Source organism: Passer domesticus, chromosome 17 (genome assembly GCF_036417665.1).
Source record: "Passer domesticus isolate bPasDom1 chromosome 17, bPasDom1.hap1, whole genome shotgun sequence".
Taxonomy (NCBI): domain Eukaryota; kingdom Metazoa; phylum Chordata; class Aves; order Passeriformes; family Passeridae; genus Passer; species Passer domesticus.
This window is the reverse complement of record NC_087490.1, coordinates 5797351-5810928: the sequence shown is the minus strand read 5'-3', so window position 1 is coordinate 5810928 and position 13578 is coordinate 5797351. Positions and strand designations below refer to the sequence as shown.

General features: G+C 43.2%; 1 protein-coding gene and 1 long non-coding RNA gene across 5 annotated transcripts in view; one reads left to right on the top strand and one right to left on the bottom strand.

Annotated features, from left to right (window-relative positions):
* LOC135282515 (uncharacterized) overlaps positions 1-13578 on the bottom strand; it is a 214049-nt gene that overhangs the window by 55489 nt on the left and 144982 nt on the right. Inside the window, exon 6 of the long non-coding RNA XR_010348646.1 lies at positions 9541-9634. This is a non-coding gene — a long non-coding RNA (uncharacterized LOC135282515). The remainder of the gene's footprint in view (positions 1-9540; positions 9635-13578) is intronic.
* Positions 1-13578, top strand: part of HIC2 (HIC ZBTB transcriptional repressor 2) — a 71279-nt gene that overhangs the window by 9198 nt on the left and 48503 nt on the right. The gene's annotated exons all lie outside the window — the stretch shown is intronic.

Genomic DNA, 13578 nt, shown 5'->3' with positions numbered 1-13578 from the left:
TTCTGAAAGCTGCAGAAGAGTTCTTCCTTAACGGAACAGAAGCCATGGCCATAGCCCAGCAAACCAGCTTCCACCCCCATTAGAGGCAAATGACTGATTAAGCACCTCTGTTTCACTTGTAATAAATAAAACTTCCTTCTCCTTTCCAAATTTTGAGAGTTCATATGAAGTGGGACTTCTGCTACATGACACCAACTATTCCATTTCAAAAGACTTATCAGTTTTCTGCCTAATGCCCAGAGCATCTAATACCATATGCCAGAGGCTTGGGATGTTCCCTGTCCTTTAACTGGTTGGACAAGAAAGGGGGAAAGGAGTCCAAGTGAGTTCAAGAAAGTTTCCATGTGCATCTGCACTGCCATTATTCAGAACATTTGCCTATTTGTGCTCGCTTCCTCTGTGGTTACACATGGACTCCTGCTACCTCTGTGTTTATCTAAAACAGCTTGGGTTGTACCCTCACCAAAACCTGAAAAACCCAAAGCACCCTCCCTAAAACTTCCTGGAGCAAAAGCAAAGCACATGCCCTTTTGAGGTGGAGGGGAAGTCACTGCATTTCAATGGCTTTGGCCATCAGAAGTGGTGAGTGGGAGGGTATCTGATAGCATTAGTGCTGTAGATTGACTGGCTGGGGTCACATTTTTGTTAGTGAGAAGGTAGCAGCTGTCCTTTGAGGCATGCAGGATGCAGCACTTCAGGGGAACTTGCAATTTTTTTTCCCATAAGAACTGCTCCATGCTGTGCCAGGCTGCTGTCCCCTGCCTCCTCTGTGTCTGGGCAGGGGGAGAGGGGCTGGGTGGACATCAGGAATGCTTCTGATGGCACAGAGGAAACAAGTCTGCCTCTGCTAAACTTACACATTATGGAGACTAGCCAGTCAAGTTTGTTGCTTTAATTTTAACTTCAGGGAAGGAAGGATGGCAGCATCTCAAGTGAAGTCCATGTAATGCTAGAGTGTGGGATTTCTGTAATTCAGTGCCTGTTGTACTGTATTTTAAGAAAAAGCTTGAAATTAGAGAAGTGGAAAGATAATATGAACATGGTGGTTTTGTAATAAAATAAAAATATGAACAGTGCAAACTGGCTGTTGTTCAGATCACAGTCTTCAGGGGAAAATGTCTTTAATAGATGTCATTGTAAGGCTAACGCTGCACTTGGCACCAAAAATTAGATTTAATGCTATAAATGGAGATAAAGCCCATTGCAGCTGACAGTATACTTCCAGACCATGTCCCCAGCTAAAGAGCTTGCAGTGCAAGGCCCAAATAGGTGCTGTATAGATAACTGGCTGGGGGGGTCAGATTCTGCAAATGCTTACTCAGGCACTTTGCTTGAACTCGGTGTGACTGCTGGAGTAAGAGCTTGCACAATCCAGCCCAAGGAGTGGGGCCTTAAAGCTATTGGGTAAAACAGAACTGCTTGGGGGGTTTATTTATTTTCCAAGTGCCTGGTGAGGCAGGCTCTAAGTAGAAGCCCACTTCCGACCCTGACTTGCATGCCTGTTTATTTGCTGTAATCACCTGTAACCTAAAATTGCAAAACTCCTATGGATACACTAATGATGCCTTTGTAAAGTTGCCCTAGCAAAAATTCAACTGGATTTTAAAAGCACATGCTTCTTTCAAAACACTTAGCTGTAAAGTTCAGTCCTGCCAGCCTGGTGGGCTGAGAACATTTTGGAAAAGGTCAGAGGGCCATATTGAATGCTATGAGTCCAATTTCCCTGGATGATTTGTTGCCTACACTCTTTGAAGGGAGTGGAGCACCTGCAAATCCCCTTCTGGGGATTCCCTTAAAATGTGGGGAAGCCTCCAACAGGTGTGTGGAGCTGGCATGGCCTTGGCCCAGGGTGGGAGAGGTGTGGCTGGGACACGTCTGAACGTGCACTTGGGCTGGAGCAGGGAATCAAAGAGGCTGTAAGTGGTGGCTGTTCTCAGCTCCTCTCACTCCCCTGAGCACAGGGAAGGGATGCTAACCTTCAGCCAGAATTCAGAAGCTGTTCTCCGTGGTTCTGCAGCCCGTTTGGAAGTAGCAGTGGGCAAGGGAGCTGCAGCTGCTTGTGCCCCCCTCTGAGAGGCAGCGGGTTGGCTGCCGGGGCAGATGCTGACTAATTGTATCAGGAAAGAAGTGGGAGGCGATATAGCTGATTCAGATCCCTGCTTTAAAAACCCAGAGCCTGGCTGAGTGAATGCCTGATTAATGTATTTTCTTCTCAGATTCATTTGCTTTGAGGTCACAGTTCAGAGGCTCAAGAGAAAACAGGCAAGACATCAGGAGCCTCGCTGGATGTGTCACACACCCGCTGCCTAAGTGCTGTCCGTGTAAAAGGCTCTGACACAGGGAAGTCCCAGACACACTGCGGTGTCAGAGAAGGCTCTGGCTGGCAAGGCTGCTTGGGTAGGGGTTTGAATCTTTATTTTTCTTAGGAGGCAGTTGCCTGGCTGGTATGAAGAAGTTATTCCTTCTGATGGGTCATTGGATCTTTGTAAGATCTTTCTGGCTTATTTTGAACTTAAGGTTTACAAGGCGTTTTTTTTGCTTTCATTGAAAAGAGCGTAAGCAGTTCATCTGAGTAGGAAAAAAAAGCATGGTTATTCATAGTAAGTCAGTCTCTACAGTGAATAACTGAACAAAAAAAAGTCCAGCTGGAAGAGTACATTAATGCTACTGAGGACAACAGACTTCTGAATTCTGTTCATCCCCAGAAGTCATAGAGAAAAATATGTTTTCTCTGTCCTGTTTCTTGTCAGCGGATTTGTCAGAAAGAAATCTACCTCCTTCCCAATCTAGTTTGCAGAGTGTATTTGCTCTTCAAGAACAAGTCAGCACAGTAATCCTGTTTCACGTTAACTGTTATGAAATATGGTGTTAACATTTTAGCCCTATACTGGCAGGAAATGGGATTTAAGATTTTTTTTCTTTGAGTAGAAAAGAGTTCAGGAGCAGGATTTAAAAATAAAAGATCCTTACAATCCTCTCTATGAGTCAATTTCCATAGCTTAATCTTTCAATTCATCTCATTTGCCTATTATGCATTTGGCTTATGATTTTAACTATGATTGCCTTTAAATATAAGTTGACACTTCAGATCCCTATGCTGGCTTCAACTCCTAGTCCATAGTGTCTGCTTATTGAAATTTATGCTTTGGTTATCTAACCTGTGGGATTCTTTTCTTCTTCCCCATTTGTGCTTTTTCCAACCATTCCTACATATTTGCTGTATTACTGTAATCTCCTTGTTTCCTGGGCTGTGTTTATTCCTATCTGTTTTCTCTGTCTCTTTCCACACAAATTTTACACCATGCTTTGGGCTGTCCTTACAAATACAACAGTAATTTCTTCACTGTAAGCTACTGCATAACTTCAGAGAGCCACCAGATAGTTGCAAGTTACATCCATGCAGGTGTTGGTGTGGCATCTGTTTGTGCATGGAGACTCTCTTTAGAACAGGATTTATCTTTCAAAACTCTCTGCCAATGCTCTTCCTTATTATAATACTGCAAGGTCACTTGCCACAAATATTTCTTTTCCTGACTTGTATGAAACTGAAGTCCCAGTAAAGGAAATATCACTGCAGATGCATTTAGGAACAGGGAAAATGAGGAACTTCCACTGTTAATTGCAGGAAAATCTGGCTGTTTTCTTGACAATGGCCTTCAGCTTCCCTTAGTATACTTTTAAATATTTGATTAATTCTTCTGGATCAGAAGAGTCATATGACAGAGTTTTAAGGAATAAATCAAAAGAAGCAGACTTCAGTGTATTGCTGCTTTGTCTTGCCAAATACCAGTGGTTAGATTGAAGCCCCTGATTGTACAATTCCCACTTACTCTTGACATCAAACCTCCAGCCTAAGTCAAAGTCTTGCTTTCTACAACTGCATGTCCTTACATCTAGGGGAAACTTGTGACTGATGGAACGTTTGATATCAAATGCTCTCAAATCCCACTGAAATCAGTAAGCTGAGGGTGCTGATTGCAAAGATCAGGCCCAAGATCAAAAATGCAATTTAGAGATCATATCCCTCCTGCAGCTGGGTCACAGAGCCTTGGAGAGATGCAGTAGATAATTTCTTTCCCTGCCAGGGACAGTCCTGAGCCCTCTCATTAAATTGTTCATTATTTGTTATACATATATGTGCATTCTTTCTCTGTTTAAAATATACATGCATAATACTAGACATGAGTGTTTCTGTGTGCAGTAGCTGTCAAGGTACATTTGACATTCAGTTACAACAGGAAAAAATGGGTTTTGGTACTTAGTGCTGAATAGCAGAGGCCAACTCATCAAGTTTTTCTGTTGCAAAAATGCTAGGTCTGAATTTCTTGAACAGTGTGTCTCTAATGCCCCAGAGACATGACAGCACATGTGAAGCACATAAAGGGGAAGACACAGGACATGAATTTTTCTACAGGTTTTAACAAAGCCAGAATCTTCCATGCCCTCTCTGCTCTGCCACACAGAACAAAAGCCCCAGGGGTTTTGTTTCTAAAGTCATTTGAGAACTGCCAGCACAAAATGAAAGCCCCAAGGGTTTCTCCAGTCATTGAAGGGGCACCCACCACCTATAAATGTGAAAATGCAACTGAGCTGCACTTTGAAAGTGAGAGGGCAGTGGCCTGGCACAGTCACTGTGGGAGTCACTGAACTAGCAAGACTGACACAGTGTGGTACACCTGAACTCGTGCTTAAACAAGTAATTTGTTTAAGCAGTATGTGACTTACTGCATGCTGCTGGCTCATGGGCCCCACATCCTTAATGTTCCCCTCCCACCTTCCCCGTACCTGGGCCTAAGTCAGCTCCCCTTTGGGGATGCTTGATGTGGCACAAAGCCTGCTGGAAAATCCTGAAGTTAGGCTTCATTTCAGACCTGGGCATGTAAGATGCCTGGCTCTAACAAGAAACCTGAGCTTTCCTCCACTGATTTTTAGGTGGGACTGCCACCACGGTGTCTGGTGGGGGCTGCATGGCTCTGTGAGCACGGGGCTGGTCCCAGCACGGGCTGCAGGAGCAGATGTGCAGCCTTGGCAGGGAGCAGCTGCATTCCCGGAGAGCTCGGCTGCAGCTCCCCCTGAGTGAGCAGGGCTAAGGCACCATGGCAGCAGCGAAGGGCAGCCTGGGCAGTGCCAGGGCTCACAGAAGAGCAGTGAGGGCAGTGCTGGGGCACTCAGGAAGGCAGCATGGGCAGTGCTGGGGTTCTTGCTTCAGCCCTGGGCTGCCTGAATTCCCGGCAGGCAGAGCTGCTGCGTGGCCGCTGTCACGGACAGTTGCACCTGATGTGTGGGAGTTACTTGGCACATGGTGGATGTAGTTTCCCATTGATTTTTGGTGGAATTGATTTATAGAGCTATTTAATGGAATTGATTCTTTTTACAACTTTTTTCCCCTCTTAAAGACCAATTGTTTTTCTTGAGTGATGGCTGCAGGTTTGTGTTTATGTATTAATATGCTCGTGCACCCACAGTCCCAACTGTGTTCTCTCTACTCAAACTGCAAAAGAAAGTCTGAATCTCAAATGCCATCTTAAATTTTAATATTATGTTTGATGTATGACCTGGGATAAATTAAACGTGCTAGCACTTGCAAGATGAAATCCTAGTGGTGGGTATAACCACAAAGCAGTGTTTTATTAAGCCAAGGACTGTCGAGAATGTCTGTTGTGGTTGTGTCTGGGTTACGAGTGGCTCCCTTTGGTTTAGTGTAGGTGGATATTTTTATTCCGCCTGGCTTGTGAACAAGGGGATGAAACTTCAGAATTTACCTACAAGAGGAGTAAGGCTCTGCTGACTTTTCCTTTACAAGCCCATAGGTTGGAACCACATTTTTATCCTAACCCCAGTATTTTTATTGTATTTTAATGTATTTCATTGATTGTTACTCCGAAGTGGTTTGTATTAAGGAAACATTATATGTTATATCTGGAGTAGTACTATGAGAAAGTGTGAATATCATAATTCTCTGTTACTGTTTGTACTTTGTAGGTCAGTTCTGTCAGTGAGCTTAAGTGGTAAATTTGTGTTGTGGTTTTGGGATTCTTTCTTATTCCCTTCCTTTCTGTCTTTCTTCTTTCAAGAGCACTGAAATAAACATGGGCAGGATCCTTACTCTGGTGGGACTCCCGAGCAGATATGCCACCCAGATTTCCAGATCAGAGAGATTTTAAATGTGTGTGCTGAGGGCTTAGGGTCCAGCTAACTGCCTGTCAGGATGCAACAAAATAATCTCTGAACTAGCCAGCCCCCAAGTCATAAAATAAATTAGTAATCCAAAAGTACCTCCTTGAATGGCAAAGTGAAACAAACATCAACTGTCACCGTTGTTGCGTGTGATCCCTGTGTGAAATTTAGCTGAGCAATTTGGCAGCTGTATGCGGCACTAACTGGATCTTCCAAGTGGTCTGATGTGAGCCCAGTACATTTGGGTAACCTAATTATCACCACAGAAGTGAAAGGGATAAGAGACAGCAGCAGTCAGCATCCTATTTGAACAGAAAAGCTCTGAACTTCATCACTGCTTATGAAAACTTCCACCCATGGCCAGCTGTAATCTGGAGCCATCTGAAAACTGCTGAGAATCCAGCAGGGCTCACTCCTGTGCATCTACCTTACACTGTGAGTTTTAACAGGATGACCAAGAATAATATCATTAGGATGCTGAGTGTGCAACTGCTGCAGGAGTGGGCTGTCCATGTGAACAGAGATTAGCAGGAAAACTGTAGATGGTAGATGCTTGATGCAGAGCAGATAATAGCAGAGTATCCAGTTGTCTTGTATCTGCAACTCCAAATACCACGCACCATTAATTTTGGAAAAGGACTCCAAATGTAAGCAAATTGCTTTGACCCAGATTTTAAACTGGTAAAGGAACCTGAATTCACAGGCAAGGCAATATGGGCCCTTTTGCAAAACATGGTATTTAAATGTGGCTTCCTTAGAGAAACTTCCAGCAACAATCAGCCTTCACCCTGTGCCCCAGAGGACCACCAAGACTTTATTCAATGTCAGAGTGATCCTAAATGCCAATCTTTGAGAGAGAAAACTGTATCCTTGCTTTGTAAATGAAACTGCAGCAGTTGAATTATACTGTAGTTTTACACAAGTGTTTTATATATACCACAACCACATTGTAAACTAGATTTTGTTTGCTTGGAATCATCCTAGTGATTTGTAGTCTGTCTCTGGCAGATGTGTCTCTCCCTAACCATCACATGCCCTAAGCAATTATGCAGAGTTAACAAAACCTAGAGAAGGCAACTGCTCTTATCTGTCTTGCCCCATGCCAAGTCTTTGCCTTCTACTCTCTGCTGGGAAATAGTACAAATTCCAGGCATTCTTTGGAAGGGAGAGGGTTAAATTTAAAGAGAAGGGTATCTTGTCTTTCACCACTCCTGGGGTGGAAAGATTTTAACTCTGCCTGTTCCCCAGAGGTGCTCTGTGTGATGATATGTCCTTGTGGGATAGGTTGGACATTAAGGATCTGTACTGCCAAGTTTCTTCATTGTCACATGGACAGATTCAGGACATCTGAAGAAGCATTTACATGAGAATACATGATTTCATAGTTGGTGTTATGTAAATTGGACTATGTTTGGCTTAGGGACTGCAGAACCCTAAGGCTGTCACTGGGCTGTACCAGCACAATCTCTTCCCTGAAGAATGTTCCAGTCTTAATAGCAGATGGTAGTAGATAGTAGATAATAGTAGATAGTAATAGTAGATAATAGTAGATAGTAGATAGTACAGCTAAAGGGGAGAGAGGAAGCAGAGACACAAACAGATTCATTATTTGGCCAAGGTGGTGTGACAGATGTAGAGAAGTAGGAGGAGAACCTACCTAAACTCCTTCAGTTGCAGTTTACTTTGCTGCCAGAATAGGCTGCTGTTATTATAGCACTCTTTTTTTCATCCTTACTCTTCCAACTAAATTAACTTTCCTTGCCTCAAGGACTGACAGAGTCCCTGTACAGTCTTCTGGCTATCTTAGCTATTCCAGAGAACTGGAACAACAAGCACATAAACAAGTCACTGCACATTGACTGATCATGGCTTACTCTCTGTTCTTGGGGCTTTAGCTCATGGCAGTGAGAGGTAACCAGTTACAACCTAGGACAAAGCCAGCCACACAAGTAGCAGTTGCTTCTGGATTTGCACAGCTACTCATCAGTCCTGCTTATTCTAGAGATGCCTACCTTGCATTTTGGTCTGCAGGTTCCTGGTGCCAGCCCACATGGGGTGAGGCCCGGTAGCGCCAACACCACCTCAGGCTGCTCTGGCTCCACTTCAGATCTTCATGGGCACCTTGCTCCTGTTAAAAACTCCTTAGCAAGCTTCTACCTTACAAAGGGACTGCATTTCTGTAATGCCTGGATTTGGAAAGCTATGAGATGGAAACAAATATTCTCCAGAAGATGATAAACAGGACCAAACAGTTACTTACTCTTTGTGCATTGCCTTGGTAAATTTAAAGACTTCCATGTATTAAATGATGCAATAGCAAATTCCTTACAAAAAATAAAATGTCTGTAATCAGATAATGGTTGCTCTGGTGCTAGTGGTAATATGGCATTGAATATCTCTTGGTTTGGCTTCCACGATTCAGGAGTGAGGGGAACTGGAATGGTGTTTACTGAGCCAATAAACTTCTCACTAAACATAATTCATGAGCTCTAGCTGGCTAATAACCAGGACCTCAATGCTCTAACAGTTGGCCCTATACATATTAAAACAAAGCTTTATTTGAAGTGAAAACTTTTAGAAAAATAAACTTCAGGATTTAGTGGCCTCTAATATTGTCCACCTCCACAGGCCATGAGAGATCTCATAACTAGAGAGCAGGTTTTAAAATATTTCTATTGCAGTCTCTTTGACCAATGCTGAAAGACTGCTTGCTCCAGAGATTGCCTTGGCATAATTTTTTGTTTGCTGTTTCCAAACTTAGAGGAATCCATATGCTTCTTTTAAAATAGCACTGTGCAGGCATTTTTCTTCCCTATTTATGTTAAGAAGAGTTTTTGCTGGCCATTTGAGTGCTCTAAGCAGTCAGCATTCTTCAGCTCTTTGAAAAAGGTGAAGAGCTGAAAGAGGTTTACTCTCTCTAAGATGGCATTTTAAAAATTACTTCCATAACCTTTCTTGCAGTCCTAGTTTTTCTCTGGAGAGATCTTCATCTGAACAGGTTTATTTAAACACTTGCTAGAGTATGTATCAGGATTTCCCTTCCTCTCCTCATGAATGAAAACCTGTGCTTCTGCAGGTTCACTGGAGGAGTGCTCCTCCTTGGAGCACTACGGAACTTCAGATCTGGATTGGCTTCAGATCCCCATCATTTCCCTGTGTGTAGCAGAGTATTCCTGTGTTCTGTGTTTGTTTAGTTTCTCATGAATTAAATTTACATTCTTAAAGAATCCTGAGCAGTGCTCAGAGGGGTGTGGGTGAATGGTAGCTCTGCTCTCTGGGGCACGTGTAATTTGTACTGGGGCAGAGTAGTTCATTTTTAAGGACTGGGAATCACTTCATTTAGATTTCTGCTAATGGTTTTACCTTCTGGGGAAGCCTTGCCACTCTGTGCTGCAGCTTCTTTCTTGGATGGATGACGAAACAAGGCCTGCCTGCCTCCTGTCAGATGCTTTGAAGTCTGTAGATGAAAGATATCATATGAATGCAAAGTACTTGCCAGTTAATGTCAGCAAGTCATTTTGCTTGTACCTTGATGAAAAAAGCTTTATTGTCAGTTTACAATGAATTGATCTGCATATGCACCAGTAGTTCTTTCCCTTTTACTTAAGTATTTTGGAAAATTATATTGACTATCTCTCAGAAACATAGAGGGAGGTTAAATAACAAGCAATAAAGATTATTGAGGAAATTTCTCATCATGTGATACCTTGGAGATAATAATATTTTGAAAGAGAAAGAAAATAACAACTATGCACAAGGAGTTTCTGCTAAATACTATTTCATTCCCTGTCTTTCAGGGATTATTTTCTCATGCAGAGCTAAACCTAGTTTCATCAATGCATAGAGAAGTTCTATTATTGTACACTGATTTGATAAGATAATATAATTAGTGTCTTGGTCCATTGATGCAGACCTCTACTGTCCAAAACCAACATTAGGTTATTAAATCAATTCTTGTATTTGTTACAGTAATAAGATAAAATAGCATTATTTAGATACCGCTTGTCTAAACTTAGATAAGTCGTTCAACCGTATCTCTGTTTGCTTATCCACATTCTTCTGCTTTTAAAAACCAGCACAAATTCAGGAGGCAATTGCAGGCTTTGGATTTCCTGGTCTTTATTGTTTGGTGTGGCAAGGTCTTCCCTGGCAGTTGTTTGTGTCTTGTCTGTGGGGCTCTGCCTCCCCTGTAGCAGATGGCACTGAGGAAATGAGGGCTCCTGTGGATAAATGCAGCAGCAGCAGCTGCTTTCAAGGAGGGTATCCATGAGCAGGCCACAAGTGAGATGGTGTCCAGGCAGCTAATCTGGACAGATATCTACTGGCAATTTCTGCTGACACACAGATCAGGAGACCTGGAATTGATGGCTAAACTGGCACAGAGCCAAAGTCAACACAGAGAAGAATTTTTAGGTAGAAAGGCAGGTCTGAGTCTCCCAAATTACAGTTGTCTTGGGGAGCTTGGGAGCCTTCTGGCTCCAGAGCAGGAAAAAAGAGGCTTTGCTAAATGCCCATTTCAAGTATAAATGCTCTCTCAAGCCCCTAGTTCATAGACCGATACAGTTATTTAATATTCTGGAAGTTGGTTGACTTACTCAAAGTTTGTACAAATTGGTTTTGTAGGTAACCTTTGATGAGTTTTGTTTCCTGGTTGTGGGGCTCTTTTGGTTGGTGGTTTTTTTTGTTTTTTTTTTTCCTAAAGGCACAGATCCTATAGGACAATGACTGATCCAACCTGCTGTTAAGGGACCACGGTGTCTAGTGAGATCTGTTGTTTTTAAACATTATATTTTGTATTAACTTGTGCTGCAGACCACAATTCTGCTCTGTCCCCTTGTTTTGTAACACATTTATTTGCATGGGAGCATCCTGCTTCTTGCACATGTGAGGACTTCCAGGATGAGGGCTTGAGCCCTGCTCAGCTTTGTTCCCAAATTCTGTGGTGGAGCACAGGACTCTTTGAGAGTGCAAAGGGCCAAGTTGTGCTGCTGTGTGCTGCTGGTATGGCTGTGCAGGGCCAGACAGGGAGGGAAGGCTGTTTAATGGGGCCATGTGTTATTGGAACTTGCCATCTAACATTCCTTGCTTTCCCCAGTGTGTTCTCCCCCTTCCAAGCTGGAATGCAGTAATTGCCATACCAGAAAGAAGCCATGATCTGTCTGTCTAGCCTGGCATCCTTTCTCTAAGACAGGCAAACACCAGATGCTTGAGGGAAAGGTACAAGAACTCCTAAAACAAACAAATATGGTATAACTTGTGCATAGAGGAAGTTGGTGGTTGGTTTATACCCTGAGGTGAGGGAGTTTCTAGCCTTTACATGAGTGTGTAGCTGGGTATTCTCTTCATGTATGACAGACTTGCACTCAAGCCACTCCCTGCCTCTGGAGTTGGGTGCCAAGGAACAGCAGAGCTCAGCTGCATCACTGCACTGTGCTGGTGTGGTCCTCAGTCCCCAACTTCTGTACAAGGGGTCTGAGCTCCCACAGTGTGTCACTGATATCAGTGTCTGCAGAGGATGCCAAGACTGGGTTCCAGGCAGTATCACCAAGTGACAGGGTTTACTCTGTTCAGGACGTGTGATCTGAGCTCTGCCCTGCTCCTGTCTCTGAACACGAGAGCAGGACAGAGCTCCATTGGTGCTCCATCAAGGCCACCATGGGGGACCACTGAACCTCTGTCTCGAGTCTTGATAAGCGCTGCTATCTGCCTTCCTCCCTCCTGGTGTTCTCCAGTGGCCAAATCTTCCATCATAGCTGCACGTGCAAACAGTGTGTCCTGCCACGCAGGGACCTTTGCAGGAGCTGGTATGAAACAGCCTCCAGCAACTGAAAGCATGAGGGAGAGAGGCCTGGGGAGAAAGGAGAAGGACCTCAAGTGATGGCTTCATCATCTGGTGCTGATGTAGAAGTCACTAATGTGCAGGACCTGTGCTCACCTCAGGGATGAGGAAGGGGAGAGTGTTTTTTTTAATTACGCATTGCTAATTCTTTCCCAACCAGCCAGCCTGGGATTTCCTTGCATTCTGAGGCAATGCTTTCATCTGTCTCCTGTTTAACAATCTGAACTTGCTTGAGAAGTTGTTTTTCTTTCTTGTGGAAGATTGCATTGGAGCCGGAGCGTTGTTTACCTAAGATCTATAATAAAAATTCTTTATCCTTATTTTGCTTTCTCTCCAGCTCGAAAAGGGGTGGCATGGAAAGTAGCACGTATTCCGTAGGGAAGATCTTTCAGGTTCAGCCTATTCAGTAACCACAGTTACCAGACTGCTCTCACTTCAAGCAGTTGGTCAGTCTCCCTGGACTTCTATGGTCTGTGGTTCTGGTTTGCTGCAAGCTCTCCCAGCGGTCCCAGGTAAACTGAAGCAGAGTCTGTTCCCAAATGAGTCTGTTCCCAAATGGCAGCTAGGGATTGATCATTACCTGGCATGTCTCCTCTGTGAAGTGACTTCTACTGAGCCTTTTGATGAAGAAATGTTCTGTCCAAGCCACTATCTGGGTTGTGGTGTTTTAAGACCATGATGTAGCTGTAAGAGGTCCATGCTACCTAGTAAACTGGAAACATACCTAGCTGCTAACAAGCAACATAACAATGTCAATTCTAAAACTTGAGAATTATCCTCTCTGTTAGATTGTCAAATCAGTAGCTCAGGGAATGGTCTAGATCCAGGTCCATTGGCAGACTGCAGCTGATGTGTATGGGTCTGATGTCTGGCTTTTTTTAAGAAATGCCATGAATATTTCTTATGTGCTGTTGTCTTTTCCACTTTTTTTATTATATCAATAGTCTTTTTTCTTCTGATACTTTAATTTTTAAACCATGCATGTGGTCTGATAGATTGAAACAAAAGACATGCAGAGCCAGAGGCAAGTTTTTCTAAATGCAGCTTTTGATTTGCAGGCATGAGTAATTAGTAAAATAAAATTTATAATTTTAGTTAGTTTATTTATAAGTTGTGGGAAATGAGCATTTTTTTAGCATGGAAGTGGGGAGACTTCCTATGCCACACTGAGCTCCAGCATAGCATGTAATTTCATCATATGTGCAACCCACTAATCCCTGCATGGGCATTCTTAGAATCAAAATGCTCTTAATTTAGTAGAATGAGATAAATGAAATTAAAGTTCCTTTTAACACGGAATGAGGGTGTCTATACAGAGATACAATGTGGTTTAGCTAATTCACTTTAAATTCACAACTTTAGTTAATCTGAATTAAGTTTCCCAAGTCCTGCGTGTAAAGACATCTTTATTTAGAAAAAGCTGCTGTTGTGGAAAGAGCAATGGGCTCAGCCCTGTCCCGAGGCATTCTGGCGTGCAGCTCGCTTGTTCTGAGACAGAGACTTTCTGGGCATTAGCAAATTGTCTACCACATCCTTTTCTTCTCCTCTCAGAACGCCTCTGT